General features: G+C 39.3%; 2 long non-coding RNA genes across 2 annotated transcripts; both read left to right on the top strand.

Annotated features, from left to right (window-relative positions):
- Positions 1-990: 990 nt before the first annotated feature.
- On the top strand, positions 991-12,504 carry LOC120733341. The gene is made up of 3 exons (XR_005695794.1): positions 991-1,002; positions 2,724-2,727; positions 12,117-12,504. It is a non-coding gene; the product is annotated as an uncharacterized LOC120733341 (long non-coding RNA).
- Positions 12,505-12,745: 241 nt separating this feature from the next.
- Positions 12,746-22,201, top strand: LOC120733344. The gene is made up of 3 exons (XR_005695797.1): positions 12,746-12,757; positions 17,352-17,356; positions 21,500-22,201. It is a non-coding gene; the product is annotated as an uncharacterized LOC120733344 (long non-coding RNA).

The following is a 22,201-nucleotide window of genomic DNA, read 5'->3' as shown; positions in this document are numbered from 1 at the left end:
GCAAAAGTTTATTAGATCTACTTGTTGAAGGAGCATCTTCATCCAGGGAAACATCAAAGCAGCTTTCATCACTATCATCTGCAAAATTGGGTTGGAAATCTGGATCCTCTATTGGGTCATCATCACTCAGTTCACCATCGGAGTCCTGAGAATTTTCAGGTACAAGGGCCAGGTAAGTGCGTTGTCTTGCTCCATAAAAGGATTTGCAATCCATCTAATAAACATTAAAAAAAATAAAATTGTAGAAATATAGTTGGTTTGATTTCCATGTGTCATTTAAAACTGTAAAAATAATCACAGAAAGTGAGTAAATCTTTAAACATTAGAACATTTTGTAACATACAGTATTTGTCATGGAAAAGTTTAAACATGTCATATTTACATGTATAGATCATTAAATTATTTATATTCAATAGTAAATAGTCAATTTCATATGTTAAAACAACAGTTCTAAACATTAGCTAAGTTTTGCTACTCTTACCATCAATTGACAAATCAACCATTTGGTTGAGCATGTTTTTAAAAAAATATTACGGATTTGTTACAGCTATTTTCTGGTATCAAATGACATAATCATGTTCAGTAAAGACTCTGACATGTTTATACTGCAGAAAAATGTACTTACCTTTAAAATTTTTAGCCAAAACAGTCCATGTGTCCAGAGTGATTTTTTGCTTTCTGATTTCCTGGTTGGAGGGTGGCAGATGAGGCCTGCCATATCCTGACACAGTGCCATCTAGTGTTTTTTTTTTTAGGATAACATAACTCAACCAAGTGGTAGAGATGGCTCAATAAGGTTGAGTTAAGCTAAGTACTCCAGTTCATTATATATAGTCTCTCAAAATATGCTAAACCAAATGGTTGAGCAGGCAGTCAAAGGGATATGGTGAAGCATATCTGCCCTTTGGTTTCACCTGCACAAGTGCCGAGGTAGGTCTCCCTGCAGAATTGGTCTTTCCTTCGTCGGGAGCAGCGCTGGGCTCTTCAAATCACAGACAAACAGTATCCCACAGTTGTGTACGTTTTTAAACCCATTTTGCACAGAGAGGCATTTTTTAAAAAAATGTATTGATAGCAATGTTGAATATTATTACACATGAAAAAAACAACTACATGTAAAATAATCACACCATGAGCCTCTGCCTTTGTAAATAGAGGGACAATAACTGCGTGTTTATATGTAAGCCTGTAAAACCTGAAGATAGAGACAAAATACTGTTAATCTGACTATCGTCCATTCTGCAATTCCTCTCATGTAAACAATAACGTGGCGCACAGCTGACGTGAAAAAAGGCACATACCTTTAACGTTGCATGACGAACTCTGTATTCCTCGTCCACACGTAAACGCAAAAAATGTTTTCGGTGATTCGAAACGCCGTTTACGTGTGGACGAAACAGCTGCGTTTTCAAAAATACCCGTGTAGGTGCGGACGTAGCGTAAAAGAGTTAGTAGTTTATTTTTGTACTACCTGCAATTTATTGCAGATTACTTGTTTTTGCTTAATTGTTTACTAAATGCTTGAGGTGTGAAATAAACCGCAATTGAGCAAAATAGAAGGTGCTGAACAGCTCTATGGTCGGTGCTTATATACTGTTTCTTTGAAGCTTCAAAATTAGGAACTAACACTGAAAAAGTGACATGTGTAACATGTGATTCATGCTGGACATACTTTCACTGCACCTGATTCTTTCTCAACTAAAATAATGACACATTGACTAGTCCACAAAGAAGGTCCACAGAGTACAACCACAAAATATTTGATGTATTTATCCTTGTGGCACCCATAAAATTTACATCCACTCTTTACCCTCGGGACCCAAACGGATCCCAAGTCAACAGGTGATATAGCAATATCATATATGAATTCATTTTTCTTTTTTTCGCATCAGATCGTTTAAACAACTTCAGATCTAACCATAGATATAAAGTTTTTCATGTTTTTATGGCTTTATTGTCATAAAAGACCCGTGGTTTTTTTGGAGGGGGGGGGAACCCATAATCTGCAATATTTTCCAAAAATTAATTGCAAAATAGAATATTTGGCAAAAGGCTATTAGCGCTTTGAATAGGTCATAGGTGTCAAACTCTGGCCCGCGGGCCAAATTTGGCCCGCAGCCTAATTACATTTGGCCCGCAAAGCCATACCAAATTACTATTAGAGCTGGCCTACTGGTATTACACAGCTAATATATATATTGTTTAGTATTAAGCTTTGCTTGTTCTATATTCAGTTTTCCAGCAAAACTTATTTGAGTCCATAAGAAAAGATTTATTCTTATATCTGGAGGAAGATTTTTTTTTTCAATAAATATTAATCTTAGCCCGCGACTTTGTTCCAGTTTTGAATTTTGGCCCACTGTGTATTTGAGTTTGACACCCCTGGAATAGGTCAATAATTGATAACAACATTGATTTGGATGCATTATTATTTTTGGAACAATGAAAATTTATTGCAAAAACAAACTGAACTGAGCTGAACAAACAAAACAAAACAACAAACTGAACAAAGATGTAATTTACATCTTATAACATGAACCACAAAGCATTTTGCAATGGACTTTGCAGACCGGGGCACCACATTTGCAGCAGCTAGTTTGGAATTCTTCTGCGCTGTTTACACGATGTGCACTGGTTCCGCATTGTGGAACGCTCCTCCTCCTGCTCCTGCTGCTCTTTGCCCTGGGCCTGTAAGACCAGGCTGGCTGCAAACGGTGTTCTAGGCAGGTGGGTTCTCTTTATCATGGTCGAGGTGATAAGGGCTCTGCCAACCTGCTCTATGAACAGACGCTGCTTGGAGTGTTTTCGTCTGTTCCGCTCTGGGTCCACAGCAGTGAAGAGGACAAAAGCATTGTAGCAGCTTACATCAATCATGTTGTAGAGCAGACACATGGGCCACCTACGTGTCTGCCGACGGCAGGAGTAGGTGCCACAAACCTGCAAAACAAAAAGAAATGATCAGATGACATAAATAGATTTATACAGCCATAGAAAATAGATTCTTTCTGCCTATGGGCATCAAACTAGACCCCCACCCCGCCCCTTTCTGTAACTATCAAAACTATCGTAGTCTAAAACTACCATATCAAAACTATCATAATCAAATTATCTGACTTTATCAGTTATAACAATGAGAAACGGTAAACAAATTTGGCAAATAAATGACTTATAATTGTGCTTACCTGGTCCAGATGATCCACAGTCCCTTTGCATTTGTTATAATCCAGGATGATGTGGGGCTTTCTCTTCCCAGAGTCCTGGACTTGTAGCTCACGGTGCCTGGTGCCCAATAAGACAACATTTTTTCTTTGCTTGGGGATGTAGGAAACCACAGCCCTGTTGCAGCTAAAGGCAAAGACAGAGGACAGAACTTCTCTGTGTCGAACGTTCAGCAGCTGAAGATCCAGATCTTCAGCCCATATTTAGCAGGTTTGGAGGGCATATATTGTTTGAATGAACAGTGGCCCTTAAAAGGGATCAGCTGTTCATCCACACATATATCTCTCCCTGGATTGAAAAGTTTGGGCAGGCGGTCGCTCCATTTGCTCCATAAATCTTTTATAGGAGTCAGCTTGTCCCCCTTGTAGCGACCTGGACGGGAGAGACGATTATCGAATCTTTTTTTTTTTTTTTTGACATTGTGGCATGAAAAAGAACACGTCCTGTCTCCCCATTTCACAGGCTTGTTGTCGTTTCATGTTGAGACCTGTACAGGCCAGCCAGCATCACAAGCCCCATGTAAGCCTGCAGCTCCTCCTCATCTATGTCCTTCCAGTCTTTTACTGACCTGTTGCCCCTGCAGGTTGGTGAAATGCGGTATTAGCTGCATAATGTCCTCTGCAACAAAAAGATGGAAAGTGCACACAGGGCTGCTGATCCTATACGAATTGCATAATGGATTGGTCCTGGGGTTAAAATGGGGGGAGGAAAAAAACTGGCAGGACCTCTTCGTGTGTGGGTTGCCACATGATTTCTCGATTTTTAGATCTCCACTGCTGGTCATCCTCCAGTCTTGTCTCTTCCTCCTGCTCCTCACATGAGCTGCAAAGCTCCTCGGTGCCTGGCAAAAATTCCTCCCCTTCTTCGCTGTCAGAAGTATCTCCACTGCTTGTGGTATCGTTTTCACTTTCTGAAGTAGTGATGGGATTCCCGGCTCTTTTTAGAGAACCGGCTCTTTCAGTTCGGCTCACTAAAAAGAGCCGGCTCTTTCGGCTCCGAACCGGCTCTTCAGGTTGTTTTGTTGCTTTAATTAATTTATTATTAACAATAATATAAAATTATGCACAAAAGGAATTACTACTGTAAAAAAAAAAAAGTGGTTTTATTTATATATGTTTATATATAAATATATGCGGTGGCCCCTAGAGACAAAACACCTACAAACTCCAAAACACATTTCTAGCATGAACTGAACTTCCAAAGCAGAGCTACTAGATCACTTAAATTACGCAATTGAAAGCATGAAAGCATATGTGTATTGTTTGTGTATTTATACACAAGCATTCATATATATTCAAATAATTAAAAAAAAAAAAAAAAAAAGCTCATTTACCTGTTATTACCGCACACCAAATCCGGTCGTTGGTACTTGCTGGCTTGTGTAGCCTCTAGGTAACAAAAGCTCACCACTGCCCCTAGCATCCTGGAGCACTTCTGTTGTCTTTTGTATGTGTTTTGAGTTTTTACGTGTTTTGTAGTTTGTACATGCTTCGAAGTAGTGATGGGATTTCCGGCTCTTTTTAGAGAGCCGGTTCTTTCGGCTCGGCTCACTAAAAAGAGCCGGCTCTTTCGGCTCCGAACCGGCTCTTCAGATTGTTTTGTTGCTTTAATTAATTAATTATTCACAATAATATAAAATTATGCACAAAAGGAATTACTAACGTAAAAAAGTTTGTTTATATAAAATGTTTATATATAAACATATGCGGTGGCCCCTAGAGACAAAACACGTACAAACTCCAAAACACATTTCTAGCATGAACTGAACTTCCAAAGCAGAGCTACTAGATCACTTAAATTACACAATTGAAGGCATGTGTGTATTGTTTGTGTATTTATACACAGGCACTCAAATATATTCAAATAATTTAAAAAAAATTCATCTGCCTGTGACTATCACACACCAAATCCAGTCGTTGGTACTTGCTGGCTTGTGTAGCCACAAGATAACAAAAGCTCAACACTGCGCCCGGCATCCTGGAGCACTTCTGTTGTCTTTTGTAAGTGTTTTGAGTTTTTACGTGTTTTGGAGTTTTTACGTGCTTCGGAGTTTGTACATGCTTCAGAGTTCGTACGTGATTTGAAGTTTGTATGTGCTTTGTCTCTAGGGACCACTGTAAATATACTTTTATTTATTCACGCCACATAAAATGTAATAAATAAATCATATAATACAAAAATCAACTATTCACATTTCAACTTTTAACTATTTAAATTTTCAGCTGTTTCCTTTTACAAATTTATAGTGAAAACAACACAAAACACTGCAAAACACAACACAATTAAATATAAATTATAATATGAAAACAAAAAGAAGATGCACATTCTCTGTCATATGGGCCCGCATGAATCCGCACTTTCTGAATCCTTTATCATCTGCAACCGAAAATAGTTGTGGATGATTACTATACCTTTCTAATGTGAAGTTGTTGTCCCTGGCTTTCTTTCTCTCTCTCTCCCTCTGGCTCTGTTCCTGTGCTACTGACTGTAACTACCGCCCCTCCCCCCTCTGCCCAGCGTAAAGCACACGGCTCGCGTGCAGAGTGAAGCGGAAAAAAAGTGCGAGAGAGAGAGGGTGAGAGAAAGGGAAAAAAAAACCACGTGACGGCTCGCGATAAGGAGCCGGCTCTCGTCGTTCACGTCAAAGAGCCGGCTCTAAGAGCCATTTCGTTCGCGAACGACCCATCACTACTTCGAAGTTTGTACGTGTTTTGGAGTTTTTACGTGTTTTTGTGTGTTTTGGAGTTTTTACGTGTTTTGTAGTTTGTACATGCTTCGAAGTTTGTACGTGTTTTGGAGTTTTTACGTGTTTTGTAGTTTGTACATGCTTCGAAGTTTGTACGTGTTTTGGAGTTTTTACGTGCTTCAGGGTTTCTACGTGCTTCAGAGTTCGTACGTGATTTGAAGTTTGTATGTGCTTTGTCTGTAGGGGCCACCGTAAATGTACTTTTATTTATTCACTCCACATAAAATGTAATAAATAAATCATATAATACAAAAATCAACTAGTCACATTTCAACTTTTAACTATTTAAATTTTCAGCTTTTTCCTTTTACAAATTTAAAGTGAAACAACACAAAACACTGCAAACCACAACACAATTAAATCTAAATTAAAACATGAAAACAAAAAGAAGATGCATATTCTCTGTCATATGGGCCCGCATGAATACACTTTCTGAATCCTTTATCATCTGCAACTGAAAATAGTTGTGGATGATTACTATACCTTTCTAATGTGACGTTGTTGTCCCTGGCTCTTTCTCTGTCTCTCCTTCCTGCTCTGTTCCTGTGCTACTGAGTGTAACTACCACCCCTCCCCCCTCTTCTCAGCGTAAAGCACAAGGCTCGCATGCTGAGTGAATCGGAAAAAAAGTGTGAGAGAGCAGCCCGTTCTCGCTCCCGAGGCATAACATGTCGACGTTTTGTCACGTCCCGCGGCGTTCCTGAGGAACGCGAAAGGAGATCTTCGGCGTTCTTATGGTACGCGGCGGGTTACGGCTGGAATCCAGTGCAGTGACGCTCCCGCGGTAATAGACGTTCCAGCCCTGTATTCCAGCCCTAAACCTAACCTTATCCATAACCTTATTCCTGACCTTAACCAGGGCCCTATTTCAGGAAGCCGGTTTAGTGCAAACTCTGAGTAAGTATACCCTGAGTTAACGAAAACTCTGGGTTTTCGGTTTCACAAAGCGAGTTTAGATTAATTCTGAGTGAGTTACTATGACGACACACTCCGTGAAGCTAACCTGCCCCCTAGCAGGTTTACTACAACTAACCCTGACTGTCTCCGCCTCTTTGTCGGAAACCTGACAGTAGGAAGTGTCGGACATGGCGTGCCCCTACCTCAAAGAGCCAGTAGATCTTGAAGCCCAAATTCTCCGCAGAGCTCTCCGCCGGGAGAGAGTGATTAGAGCGCGTTCGGACATTTTATCATTTCCTGATGATTTTCTGTGCGAACGTTACCGTTTCTCAGCACAATCTATAATTTATTTGAATAACATCCTCAGGCCATATATTGCTCATGTGACACATCGCGGACATGCTCTCAGTCCATTACATATTCTTTGTACTGCACTCCGTTTTTTTGCAAACGGGAGCTTTCTGTACAATATTGGTGACGCTGAGCACGTTTCCAAGGCTACCGTCTGTCGGGCAGTCAGGAATGTTACAGTTGCACTGAAACGTCTCCTGTACTCGTTTGTGGTGTTCCCCGGTCACAGACCCACAAGATTCATCAAAGAGGGATTCCACAAAATTGCAGGTATCAGGATGAACAAAACTCAATGCATGATGTGGTGATACGTGAACTACTACTTAAATGGTACATTAATTTCCAGGGTTCCCAGGCGTGATTGGCTGTATAGATGGCACCCACATTCCAATCATTGCACCCTCAGTAAATGAAGGAGACTATGTGAACAGGAAGTCTTTCCACAGCATCAATGTACAGGTACATAGTTCCCTGTAGCATTTCACACTAACAAGTGATGGCATCATAGTAATGGATGCTAATTTGTGTTCTCTGCACTGTGTAGATCATATGTGATGCTGCCAACATCATCACAAATGTGGAAGCCAAGTGGCCAGGCTCTGTACATGACTCACGAATCTTCCGGGAATGTACACTGAGCACCAAATTTGGACATGGTGGGTCGAAGTTACTGTGAAATATACAGAGACCAATTGCCACAGGGATGTTTGCACTGACATGTATTCTTCTGTCCTAGGAGAGTTCACTGGCCACTTGCTTGGTGATAGGGGGTATCCATGTTTACCCTATTTGCTCACCCCTTACCCTGACCCTGAACCGGGCCCACAGCAGCGTTATAATCTGGCCCATTGCAGGACACGGGCCAGAGTTGAAATGACCATCGGAATGCTCAAGGCCCGGTTCCAGTGCCTGCAAAGACTCAGGGTCGCCCCAGAAAGGGCATGTGACATTATTGTGGCATGTGTGATTCTTCACAACATTGCCACGATTAGAGGTGAACACTGTCCAGCTGAACCAGACATCAGCAGTGATCCACACGATGAACATCCTGACCCACCCACGAACGTACAGGATGGAAGAGCAGTCAGAGACACCATATGCCACAACCATTTCCTGTGACCCGTCACCTCAACATGTTACAAGACAAATACACAGATTCTGTGGTCAACTGGCTTTATTGGTCACCCTGTATGTCCTGTACACAAAGTATAAATGCGTATATTAGTATGTTGTACAAACACTGACATGATTCGTCCATCTCTGATCACTCCACCCACCCTTAACTGTTGTTCCAGCAGTACAATCTCCAACTTGGACTTTTGGATCTGCAGCTTGAGGTGTACCATTTCCATGTCGCACTTCTGTATTTTCCTGACCAGATATGTCTTGTACAGCTGCTTTACAGGGAGCTATTGCAACACAGTATATAGCATTGGCATCCATAGTACATGCCTACTTAGGTTGGTTGTAAATCAGTGCTGAACATCCTACTGTGGAAAGGTTTGTTGTAGGAGTGGCTGGACCCTCTTCCTCTTCATTTCCAGCATCACTCTGCCAGGGACATAGTAAGTCCATGGTGTTATCATAGTACCACATTGTAGTCAGTTGTTATATTTTCCACTGTACGCTGTAAACCTCATGGTGTGGCTCTGTTGCGTCCTTCTCTGTAACAGCTGTCACTGTTTCGTCATCATATGCCTGTGGTGGAGACATTTAACAACATTGCTGTTCTACTGTTGACACATGTAGTCTGTGGAGTATTACGAGTACTCACAACTGCATGTTGGTCTGGCTCAACAGGGGGCTGCACCAGATGCAGTACACCATCACCATCAACTGGAAGAATATGGGGTTCATACAGGTCACTCATGACTTATGTGGGCGCAACTGGCAATTACCAGACATACCAATCACCATACACCTCATTGTCAGTATGCTCTCAGAGACAACCGACACTGAGGGAAGGCAAAATCAGTAGGTGTTAAGGTGGAAACGCTTTTATGAGTTTTATGTTGCATTAAAGTATATGTTCATATGTTACTCTTAATAGGACACGAACAAAATGTACTACTCGCTCTGTCTCTAGAAACAGGAAGCTCACCCTGTGAGAGATTAACACACACACACACACGTATGCAAAATTAAAGGACACTGCTATGCTATAAATAAAGACGAACTACTGCAGCTCGGTGTGAGTGAGTCTCTCCCTGAGCCCTCACCCGTGCAGCACGTTAACAGTCTCCAAGTGTCTCAGTGTTGTTTATTCACCTAACTGTTTGATAACTGTAAATCTCTGACAGTAGGACAATGACTTCACTACGACATAGTTCATTTTGGTCAAGGTGACTGTGAAGAATGGATGTATGCACATCATGTATTGTTTTGGATTTACCTCTTATGTAGGCACTTGTTCCCTGTGGGGTTATTGCCACAGAGGATGTCCCCGCAGAGATGCCTTCAGCCACAGGGCGCCCACTGTTTTGGCTGAGGGCCAACTGCTCAGCCTCTGTGAGTGGTGGTGGTGGAGGACCCCCACCTGTTTTTCGGGCCTCAGCTTTTTTTCTGTTGGATGTGACGGCACACATTTGAGCATACAGAGTAAGCAAATATGTACTTGTAATGTGCTCAGATAATTTCAATGAGTGCTTACAGGAGGTAAATTAATGTAGCCTCTAACTGCAATTGATTTACATAGGACAAACAGACCAAGCACTATGGCTCATAATACAATTACACCTTACCTGTTTGGACTATGTTTTTATATTTCATTTTTACTTGCTGCCAGGAACGTTTGGGGCCTGTTGGGTTGCACCTGCGCTCACATCACATCACAAAATAAAATGTATGACATAAAAAATGAAATAACATATACTAAGATAACGTGTTAAATGGGTGGAAATCCCTAGATCAATGTTTAAATTAACACTCACGCATTGACTCTGTCGGCTTTGTTTTGCCATGCATGCTCCCTTTCTTTTGCAGCTGAGGCTGTGTTACTTTTTTTCCGCGGAATTTGCATGTTATCGGCATATACTGCCATCAGAATTTCGGCCTCAAGCGCTGTAAAATACATTGACTGCGCCTTCTTTCCCTCTGTCTCCATGGTGACTCGCTTAATCTGTGCTCCACTAATCAGGGCTTTATGTATCCTCGTGCGCGCGCTTAACTTGGGGTTAAAGCAACTCCGCGTTGACTGAACTAATTGTTATCAGCCTTTCTGAAACCGAATATTCCGAGTTGGACAGTTCGGGGTTACTCAACCCTGAGTATCGTTTTTCACTCTGAGTTTTCTAAACCGGCTTCCTGAAATAGGGCCCTGGACTTTAATGATGTTAAATAGCGTGTTTCTAAGCGATTTGAAGAGAAAGAGCAAGCATGTGTAGATTCAGTCCAGACGGTTCTCATATTTCCTCTTTTTTCCGAGGTCGTCATTTAGGAACGTGGTGGGTAGCCGAAAACGTAATATGGTGACGATTTGTCACCTAGCGTAAAATGTTACACTTTGGGAGTGAGAACGTGTTGGAGAGAGAGGGTGAGAGAAAGAAAAAAAAAAAAAAACAACCCACAGCTAGCGATAAGGAGCCGGCTCGTGTCGTTCACATCAAAGATCCGGCTCTAAGAGCCATTTCGTTCGCGACCGACACATCACTATTATATAGCATTTTTCAACTCTCCCAGATTACTCAAAGTATACAACATGCCACATTCACCCAACCACACACACTTTCTCTTAACTGAGTGCTTCCTAACTACATTCATACACATTCACACTCACGACATGCAGACTGGAGAAGAGAGGGATCGAACCACTAACCTTCCGATCAATAGGTGACCTGCTCTACCGCCTGAACTATATCCACCCACTGTCACAGATGAGTAAACACTCACTAGGTTTTGGATAAAGTGTACACTCACAAACCTGTCAAACCCGCATTTGAAATGTTGGCTACCATAGCAGTATAGTATTGCAACATGGCATTAGGGTCTAACTAAAATAGGAACATAAATAGTGCATCGATGCCATATCTGGCCTGCATCTGGTTGACATACACTCTGCCATGGCACCAGTCAGCGAGAAGTGCCAGCTTGATGCCAGATCTGGACCAGGGCCTGTTTTCTATGAACCTGGGCCACATCAACCAAACCACAATCGAGCCAGATGTGGCATGCCATCACATAAACAGTGCCATCTATGCCAGGCCAGGCCCATATCTGGATGACATACGTCTTATCATGCCAGAAGTCAGCCAGAAGTGCTGGCTTTATACCAGATCCGGGCCAGACCTGCTTGCTATGTGGGATGTTAGGGGAAAAAAAAAATCAAACATCCAGTTAAAGCAGGGGTGTCAAACTCCAGTCCCGAGGGCTGGTGTCCTAAAACTTTAAAATGTGTCCCTGCTGCAACACAACTGAATACATTTATTAGGTCATTAGCAGTGGTGGGAATAACAGCCAGTAACTAGTAATCTAACTAATTACTATTTTTATCATTACAACCCCGTTACCGAAGCTGTCTTCAGCTAACTGGGAGCTGGGGGTGAGAAAGAAAAGTAGTCATGTCATATCAATCACATGACTAATTTAAGATGACATAGCATAGCAACCTAAGTCTCCATTTTTGTGTTAAAAGAAGGGACTTCAAACTATATACCAGTTTTTATGATAAATAATATACACACTGTTTTTTCCTGAATACTATCGTCACGTTTACTGTCTAAGGACAAAGATAGCAAGCACTCTCTGCTTACAACCAAAAAGAAAACAAAAAACACCCCTTTCCTATTGCTGGCAAACTGTACCATGTCGATTAATAAAACAGTTATATGGCAACCTTTGGCCATTTGGTTGTTTTAAGAAGAGGTCGAACTTTTAGGAGTCACGGCGACGAGCGAGAGAGCAAAAGAAAGAGAGAGTGAGCGAATTTTGAGATGTGAGATGTGATGTTTACCGTGTTTGGAGTGTGTAGTTGGTGTGTTGTCTTGTGTAGTTAGTGCGTAGTGTAGATGATGAGTTTTGTTTTGTGTGTCAGAACAGTGAGGCAACAGCTGAATCTCAGATGTGCTGCCAAAAAGCCACCAAAGACAGACTGCAGTGTAAACACTGTCTCCAAGTGGAAAACAGGAGGCGTGATAAACCTCCTGCTGTCAGGCCTGCAGTTATCAGGCTTGTGATGTGCTCCTCTGTCTTATAGTGAAGAGAAGTTATTTTTTGGAGTGGCACAAATAATTTTTGTGGTATCTTTTTTTATGTAGAACACCTGATTGTTCTGTAAATAGCTCAAAATGGTTATAAGAAATGTGTTGGCTGCATTTTTAGGTAAAGAGCTGCATATAACATCGTTGTTTGCAAAACTTGAGCATAGGTCTTTAAAATTTAAAGCTTACAATATTTGCATTTCAAGTTATGAAAATCATTTGTTAAACATGTTTGTGGTTGTTACAGTAAAAAAATAACCATACTCTGATTTTATGTTTTTAGTCTGATTGTAGATCAGTGTGTTAATACAGTATAAAATGAAAAAATAACAGTCAATTCAGACGTGAGGTTGTGCTGAAAAGAATTATACGAAACAAGGTAAGGTAAATAGTTTTTCATTGGGAAATGCAAAGTTAAAATCATAAGTATTGAAAAACGGCCAACTATACCCTGAACCGCAGTGACCAAACAGTTTTTTTTAAAGTAACGCACAAGTTACTTTTCCTAGTAATTAGTTACTTTTATAATATTGTAACTCAGTTACTTTTTTGAAGAAGTAACTCATAACTATAACTTTTTACTTTTTCAAAGTAACTTCCCTAACACTGGTCATTAGCTAGACTCTATAGAACTTGACTGCATGCTGTGGTGGCAATTCAGCCAGCTGATTCATGTTATAGCAGCTCATGAGCAGAGATGGGCAGTAATGAGTTACTAGTAAAGCGTTACTGTAATCTGATTATCTCTATCTGTTCATTGTTGTGCAATCCCTCATGACTGTGTGAAGCCTGGCTCTGTGTATTCCTGTTCTGAGTTTCACTGTATTAAATATTTACTAGTGTTTTGCAGTGTTTTGGTAGCCTTGTTCATTATGATTTCAGTCCTGTCTTCTTTGCATTTGAGTTCACAATCATCATCTGCCTATCTGTGGCTGGTTCACTCATCATCGTCCACCGCTGCATTCTGCCTGCTCATCATCATTGCCCACAAGACGGAGCGTGGTCCTTGATTTTGAACAGTGCAGCTCGCTGACTTTTACGGTTGTGGGTATTGGTGCGCTGGCCTGCCTTTTCTCTTTATCTCTGTCTTTGCGTTATGAGTGTGTTTTTGTCACGGTGCTCCTGAGCTGACTCACTTTTCCTTCTCTATCCATCCATCTATTTATGGTCTCCCACATATCCCTATAAGGATCATTAATATCATTAATACCTTTTGATATGTTCATTTTCAAACATTGCTTCAGCTATGAAGCAAAAGTTTTACAGCACTTTTTTAGATGTTCAAACTTTGTGTAACTGTGTAAAAAGCAGGAAACAGAGCTGCAAAATGCAAAACTGCCTGTTTCTGTTTAATAACATATTAATCATCATGTTAACTTTAAAAACAAACTTATAGTTAATACCATGGTAATGATAACTGATAAAAACAAGCATCTAGAAGTCTGGAATGAACTGGAAACATTTATGCAAAATTATGCTATTATTAAGTTTAAAACAATAATACATATGAATATATTAGATTCACATAGGAGTGTAGAGGATCCTCTTTCACAGAGAGGGCCAGCTCTTTGCAACAGTGCCTCGTGTTTAAGGGGAAGACTCAAGGTCTGTTTTCCCCCATTCACTTCACTCCACTTCAACTTGGCAGTAAAAATTAATACACAGATTTAAAATACACAGATTATTTGGTTTATTATACTGTATATTTAGGTGAAATTAAGCTAATTAGGGCAATAGTGATTGTATATTACTTTAAATTGCCACTTCAACACTAGGCACTGCTCCTCGTGCGACTAGGTGGCAGACTGCTGCCTGCTGGCAACTAAGGTTGCAAAAAAGTATGGTTGGCTTGAAATAATCTGACCATTATTATTGTAAATATGGATAGAGACCTAGAGGTCTTACTAGATTTTTTACTTTGAAAAAAGCCATATATATATATATATATATATATATATATATATATATATATATATATATATATATATATATATATATATATATATATATATATATATATATATATATATATATATATATATATATATATTTCCCATATCCTTATGAGGGGGGGGGTTATGTTACTGGTTTTGTTTGTTTTTGTTTGTTTGTTCAAGGTCACACTCAGACCAAATGTGAAACTCAATGAAAACTTTATATTAGCCTTAATTTTTTCACACTTCACAACATTTTTCGATATGACACCCTAAGATTATAGTACTTGGGGCGAGTAGCGCTCTCTGAGCGCTCTTGTCATTGTATGCTTTTGTTCTTTGATCTATGTTCATCCCTTTTTCCCCATCATTTTTAAAAATGCATTTTTTTGTTTATATACATATTAGCATATTTTTAAAGATATGTTTTTTTAATATTTTCTTAGTTGACTCATAAACACAATCTTTATATTACAAACATCATTTACGCTGTTCTGTACATTCTGTTCAGCTTGACAGAAATGTGATTATTTGGGGGGGGAGCCTGAAAATGTTAACCAAGGTGGTTTAACTGATCCCTCTGACCCATCCTTGCCCCTTCATCTGGATAAGCCGGGAAGATTAAAACATCAAATGTTAACTTGGATAGTAAATTATTCATTTCCTGTATTCATATACAAGATGTATATTGTATTTTTTTGCATAGTTATACACATAAATACACTATGTATATTATACTGCAATATTTACAGGCAGCAGTGATCAGAGCCATCATTGCAAAAAGAAGTGCAGACAAAGTCAGCAACTTCATGGTAATGGTTCTGTGAAAAACAGAAGACCCAAAGCGAATGGCAGTTCATTGAAGAAAGGACAGAAGAATCTTGAGTTTGCAGTAAATTTGTCTTTTTTCTTTTCAACACCAGGGAGTACTTTCAGCCTTTGAGTGAGAAGGTGCTGAACAGCTCCACGTTCTGTATATAGTGTTTCTTTGTAGTCGCAAAACCAGGAACTGATAAAGAAAATAAAACATGCCAGCCAGGCTTTCCCTGTACTTCTTTCAAAATAATTGTCTTCTTCTCCTTTCGTTTACTCATTTAATTTTATAGATTGAGTACTCCAGAAAGAGGCTCCACAGAATGTAACCACAGAATGTTTAATATGTTTAATTAAGATTTATTGTGTGTTTTTCGAAAAAAGCATCATTAAATCTTGCAAAGTCTTAATTTCACAATAGAACACAGAATTAATAGCAAATTAACTACTTTTCAAAGTGAAGAATTTTCCTATTACTAAATAATCTTAATTTTGAATCAGATACCAGCATCACATTTGAAAAAGTTGTTGGCATGTGACAACAAAAGTGTTATAAAGTAAGTGGTACTAAAAAGTTTAAAAAATGCATCAATCATTATTGCAGAGTAATTTCAGAATTTGTTCCTTAATGTAAAATTATGACGACTTAATTTTACTTATCATCAGCACCTGACCTGTGAATCACCCAGCCATGAAAAAGCACCTAACTCGAGGGATGGGTTGTCTGACCCCTCAGTTGATTCATCTGCAGGTTCACTGAGGCTTCAGCAGAAATTGTGTCAGTGGAAGGGTGACCATTACGAGGCCATTCTCTACTAATGGAGCCAGGGAGTATGCCAAATTACACATGAACTGGACGGAAATCAGTTGTATCAGGTGTGAAGGAGTAATTAATCAAGATTTGAGATTTTTGCCAGAAGAAAAAAGTCGACAGGGAGGCACAGTGAGTGTCTACAGCCATATGTAAAACATGGTGTATCCTCTGTCGTAGTTAAAGGCTGCATTTCAACCAAAGATGTTGAGGATCTTGTCAAAATGAATGGAATTCTAATATTATAAGCACCATCAGATTTTGATCCACCATGCAATACCATCTGGAAGTCACTGCAAATATTTCTAATTTTCTAATTTTTCCCAGCAAAATCTAACATACTAAATGTATCTTTCTTGTAGAGCAGGAATTCTGCTATTGGAAGTTTCTTTGCATGGATGAGGCACAAAACAAAGTCACAGCTCACAAACATTTGTATCGATACAGTTTACATTTAAAAATATTTTGGTAGCTATGAATCCATCTCTTGTGACACAACTTCAGAGTTAAAGGATGTTTTGAAAGCGACTACTTCTTCAGAATGTTATCAAGATGGTTGGCTAATCGATCATGCCGCAATTATGGTCGGTTCACTTTAACGATCATATTAAAGCACAACAATATTATCAAATTTCAACCTTATTCGGGTGTCAGGTTGGCTTGTGCTTGGCTGGTTTATAGGACTCATAAAGCAGGCTGTGACTCAGTGAGGCCATGGAAAAAGACAGAAAAGTTAGAAGCTTTTTTTTTTTTTAATACTTCCTCTATGAGAATGACTTTCTAGGTCTGATATGCACACTTTATCATCCATTTCACCACTGCGACTAGTTTTAGTACCCCTTTGTCTTTATGTTGAAATAAAAACTATACAATCACAAATCAATTTGGCTTTATATGGCATGAAGCACCCAGTGATCCAGAAGTCCAAATGCCTTCATGGATGAATGTATTATTCAGCAGAGATAACAAATGAAGTATTTTGTCCACATGGTGGAAACAGCACAACATACTGACTTAAGCATGAAATATAATTCTTGTGAAATCATTTCTTAACTTTAGTTTTGAGTTTTCCTTCTTCAGAATGTTACTCAGGCTGTTGGCTAATTGATGATTCCATGATAATGAGTTTAGCTGCCACAAAGATATGCTCTACTTTTACCAGGTGTCAGGGTTTCTGGGTCGTTGACCCAGTATTTTCAGTTCACGTTCACTGTTTATCTACTGCCTGTTCCACTTCCTGTTTTATTGTATTCGCCTCGGTCTGGTGTGCATTATGTTAAGTCCTCTTACCATATATCATTGTTCTTATGTCTCAGTGTTCACTCACTGTCTCCACTCGTTGTCCATTTTTATAGTCAATGTATTAAGCCCTCTCTTCCCTTCAGCTCTTGTGTGTCATTGATGGAGAATATATTACCCTCTATATAATAAAAGGAAAATATAGCCATGATGATAATACTTAGTTTTTGTAAACTTTACAAACCACCCAGCAGTATATAAAGTCAAATTATAAAATACAAGTAAATAACAATTGCACAACAGAATGCACACTGCTTAGGTAAATGATCTCAGTAGTTGTTCATCACTGAGCAATTTGTTAATATGTGTTTCGAGCCAAATGACAGAGAGAGAGAGAGACGTGAGATATCGCGGATAACAGTCTTGAGTACCTGCTGATCTTTGAAGCTCTGGATTCTGGGACTGTTGTATAACATTTTCATTAAAAACCTTTTTACTGTTTTGTTTTTGTTACTCATCATTGTAGCTTGTTGTTAATGCTGTGCTAACAGTAGCGATTAGCTGTGTTAGATACGTTAGCCGTTGCCGTTAATGCAATTTAGTATCGGTATACAGAACTGTTCTCTTAAAAAAAAAAACCCCACTGTTATAATTAAGTGAAGGTGCTCCCAACTAATTTGAACCTTTGGCTTCTAAAATATGTGGTTCAATTGCGTGCTGCGTACATAACGTAATGTCAGCTAGACCGATATTAAAATTTATAATATTGTTAAAGTCACTAAAATGGCGCCTGAAGCCTGTTGTGACATGAGCTCTGTGTCTGCTCTAGAAACTCAGAAATTCAGTAGAGCTGAGCCGTACATTAAATACTCACATGAACCTGTACTTTGAATTCTGTAAGAGCTGTATAAAATACAGCTATGCATAAGTGTTTTGAATGAATAGAAATGTGACACATGAGAAGGTGTGTCTTTGACTGTTCCTGTATAACTTATTTTCGGACTAGTTGACAAGTTATGCTCCAGTCATTTGATCTTTCCAAGATAATGTCCTTTTGTAATATAGTTAAATTTTCTTTGTACATTTCATTTATCGACCATCATACATTAAGCCAAGAAGACGCTGTTAGATTTGTATTGTTGATTGTCATTTATGCTTAGAGATATTTAACCATATATGCTTAGAGGTGTATAATCGATTGTGTAGTGATAGGATGTGTGATCCTTAGGAGTCTGCAAAGACTTCGTGTGCATTCCAGAGAGTTCTGGCATGCACACTCACAATCTTAGGGTCATGGGAAGAGGTCGTATCTTATCTTGCTGATATATGGTATAGCAAACACATCTATATCTGTTTTACTCCAAGTGCCTTTTGTTTAGATGAACTGCTGGATTTCCAGACCAGCAGGTTTAGGGAAGTCGTTTATGGGGACACACTCTGACCGCGCACACACACACACACACACACACACACACACACACACACACACACACACATGCTTACACAACGCACAGGCAAGGTACTCTTTGTTTGTATGTATATGTCATATGTTAATGAACCTATGTATATTCATGTAACCTCAATAAAAGAGCAGTGTTACGAGGGAGCGGACGAGAGCGACTGGGGTCAAGCGAAGGAACAACGTTTGTCCAGTTGGTCTCCCTCGTATACGAAAATCATAAAGAGCTCTGCTTGGTGTCAATGCTTTTTGCTGTGTAACTGAATTGTCTTGAACGTTCCAGCGAATAGGTTTAAGCTACAAACCTATCAGACGCCATACTAACAAGAGGTATCAACGCTGGGCCATAGTTCAGCATGTGGTCAAAGTTTGTAATCCAGACAGGGTGTAAATATCACTCAGCAGCCAGTCGCAGAGCTGAAGCAGGTAGCATCAACACATAAATCTACTCTACCCGGCTTAAATCACAAGAGCACCTCTGACCAAAAAGCTGTAAATTTTTCTTGTTTGCACAAATTAATTCAGATTCACAGTAATTCTGTTCACAGCTCCAACAAAATGAGAAAGAGGAGGGAGAAACACAATTAGACTGAATTACAATTGAGTACAAGGAGAAGGAAGTTTAGGATGAGGAGGAAGAAAAGCAGCAGGAGCATCTTTAGGGATCTCTATGATGTCATTGAGGTTTGTTTCATTAATATGGTCCTCTCACAAATAAAGATGACCTGTTTTAGTTCACCTACTTCCTGTATTAAATAGTTTGCAAAACGTTGTGGAAAACCACGGAGCAGGCACGTTTATGGCATCTGCAGGTAAATGAACATCAAATCTCTCAGACTAAAATCTGTATTATACTTTTAGTCTTAAGAACATATGTTGTATATTTATCACCGTTATGATAAAACCCATGTCAGCCATTGGTTTATGGACTTATTAGGATGAGGGATCCGAATCTGGAGTCGTGCACACTACTGTTTCATTTAGCGTGTATCCATAAGATTCGTACAGCAGATCCAAGTTGTGCCTTCAAAACAGGAAAGTCGTCTGCATAGAGGAGAACTTTAATAGCAGGCTTGTACAAAGTGAGGCTTTGTGCTCACATTTGCTGCAAACACTCGTTTTAATTCTGTCACCCTGTTTTGATGCAGAATTCAGTTGAAATCAGGCAAGAACTGGACTTGTTTTTTATAATGTGTTCTTGTGAATTGATTGTGTATCGCATACATTTGATATGACTTTCTGCGAGACAACAGTCGTCCGGTGGCCAAAAAGTTTTCCAAATACCTCCACGTGATCAAGAATGGGTTTAGAAAAGAATAGCAAAAACAATCTGCACCTCCTGCTTCACATGCAATTTGTGTTTGTGTGTTCAGAGGCTACGGCAGGAGGGGAGACCTCGGCTCATCCAGTTGGAGAGCCTGACCAGGAGTCGTCGAACAGTAACTCTGCTCTTCCAGGGCACCCTGCAGACTCGGCTGTTGGCATTGGCGAGGGAGTGCAGCCGCCGCTGGGATGACGTGAACGCCAAACTGGAGTCCATCACAGGTCAACTGCAGGTATGCGAGTCAGACCTTCTGAGGAGGGTTTCACTTTTCTCTCTTCTTTATAATTGACCCTTGTTTTCTCTCTCTCAGCTCCTTGTCTCAGAGTGGGAGGGATTTGAAGGGAGGAACTTGTACGGTGTACATTTTAGGACAGCGTCAGGTCTCAGGAAAAAAGATGTCAGGTGTCAGTCTCAGACAAAAAAAAATATCAGGTCTCAGACGAAAAAATGTCAGGTTTTACTTTACTTTAAATGAAGCTTAAAGTAAATCTATAGGTAAAGACATCTTTCATAAATGTGCATTATTTTATTCCCTTGTGTTATCTTTAATTTCATTACCCAAACTGGACTTGCAAATAAAATTTGAATAAACTCATGTTGGTTAAATGTAATTTTGGTCATAAAACATAAACACTGCCTTGGTAAAACTTAATATTTGACCACGACTGATGTTACTACAGTAAGTCAAAGCTAAAAGAACCTTAAATGTTTGCAAGCAAAAGTTAATTACCTTAACAGAATCCAGTCCAAACCTGTTCCCTCGTGTCCTTTGATTCAAGCAGTGAGATAATGGACAGAGCTACGGTGGCCCCTAGAGACAAAGCACGTACAAACCCCAAAACACTTGCAAACCCCAAAACACAACGGAAGTGCTCCAGGACGCTAGGGGCAGTGTTGAGCTCGATTTGCAAAATAAACGGCAAGTTTGTCTGTATGGGACAGTCTAGTCTCCGTCGCGTTTCCCAGGTTGCCTAGCAACCATGATACTAACCGCTGGAAACGTGTCATACAACTTTGTTTGACAAAAATGAAGGAGAACAAATTTTTTTTGTTGATTTGTTTGTTTGTTTCTACAAGAGCTTTGTGTGATTTGATAAGTATCTGAGGCTGAGACCACAGGACAGTAAAACATGATTTTTGGGCTTCATTTCTGTACTGAACAGTCATTTAAGATTAGTTAGTAAATAACAATTAGCTAATGTTGTTCATGAGACTAAAGTCATATCACTTTGGTAATGTAAATATAATATGGCCAATATTATAGTTATTATATTAATCATTATTAGCTATTACAGCAGTGAACATGAACTCTGTGTCAAATACTGAGCTTCAGTACAGATTCAAGTTGCAGTTATTTATATGTCTTATCACCTTAAATCTTCACTCAAAGAAAAGTATCTTTGACAGTGCATATGTTGCCTCCCTAAGATGATGACCAGAGAGGCAACTGGTTTCCTGTTCAACAACTTGTGGTGCTGTGATAAAGAATAGAAAAAGGGACACACGTTGAGCTGATGTCAGTTTCACAACAGGAAGGTTTATTCTTCACAACAGCTTAGAACAGCTTCAGGTATCACCATACTAACTGCAAAGAAATGGCCTTATGTTTCACTCCAGTTTACCATACATGGCCACAGTTCCCTGAGCTAGAGACTGTATAAATCTCTCAATACAACTTTGACAAAACATAAACAAAATGTTGCTTAAATCCATTGATAATATCAGATCCACAATGTATCACAATAAACACATTTGTTTTACAAAGATAAACAAAACACAATAGTGTACTCTGTACTTCATTTTTAACTACATTTACAAACATCATAAAATTAACTCATTTTAATTCTTGTTCAGCACTAAATTATTTATGTGAAATGTATTTCCACTGTACTGACAATGTAACTTCTGTTTTTTTAAATATAGCTATTTTACTCTTTACAAGAAAATAATGTCTTTGACATAAAACAAACATATTCACTGTTCTTATACAACCTACAACTATATAGAGTGCAATGCTCCTTTAACAGCGTTCACTACTACTGTGCAGTCAGCATTGATCAAACAGTTTCCTTATAACACTCTATAATTGTCTTTGTATTAAACCACAAACTTGTTCTTGTAACCACAAGATCAACCAGAAGAATAAAACATAGTATGAAGCCCATTTATCAGAGTGCATAATACATTAAGAGTTCACAGTCCAGATCCAGATC

The sequence above is a fragment of the Simochromis diagramma genome, unplaced genomic scaffold (genome assembly GCF_900408965.1).
Source record: "Simochromis diagramma unplaced genomic scaffold, fSimDia1.1 OVJJ01000229.1, whole genome shotgun sequence".
NCBI classification, from domain to species: domain Eukaryota; kingdom Metazoa; phylum Chordata; class Actinopteri; order Cichliformes; family Cichlidae; genus Simochromis; species Simochromis diagramma.
This window is presented reverse-complemented; position numbering and strand designations above follow the sequence as displayed.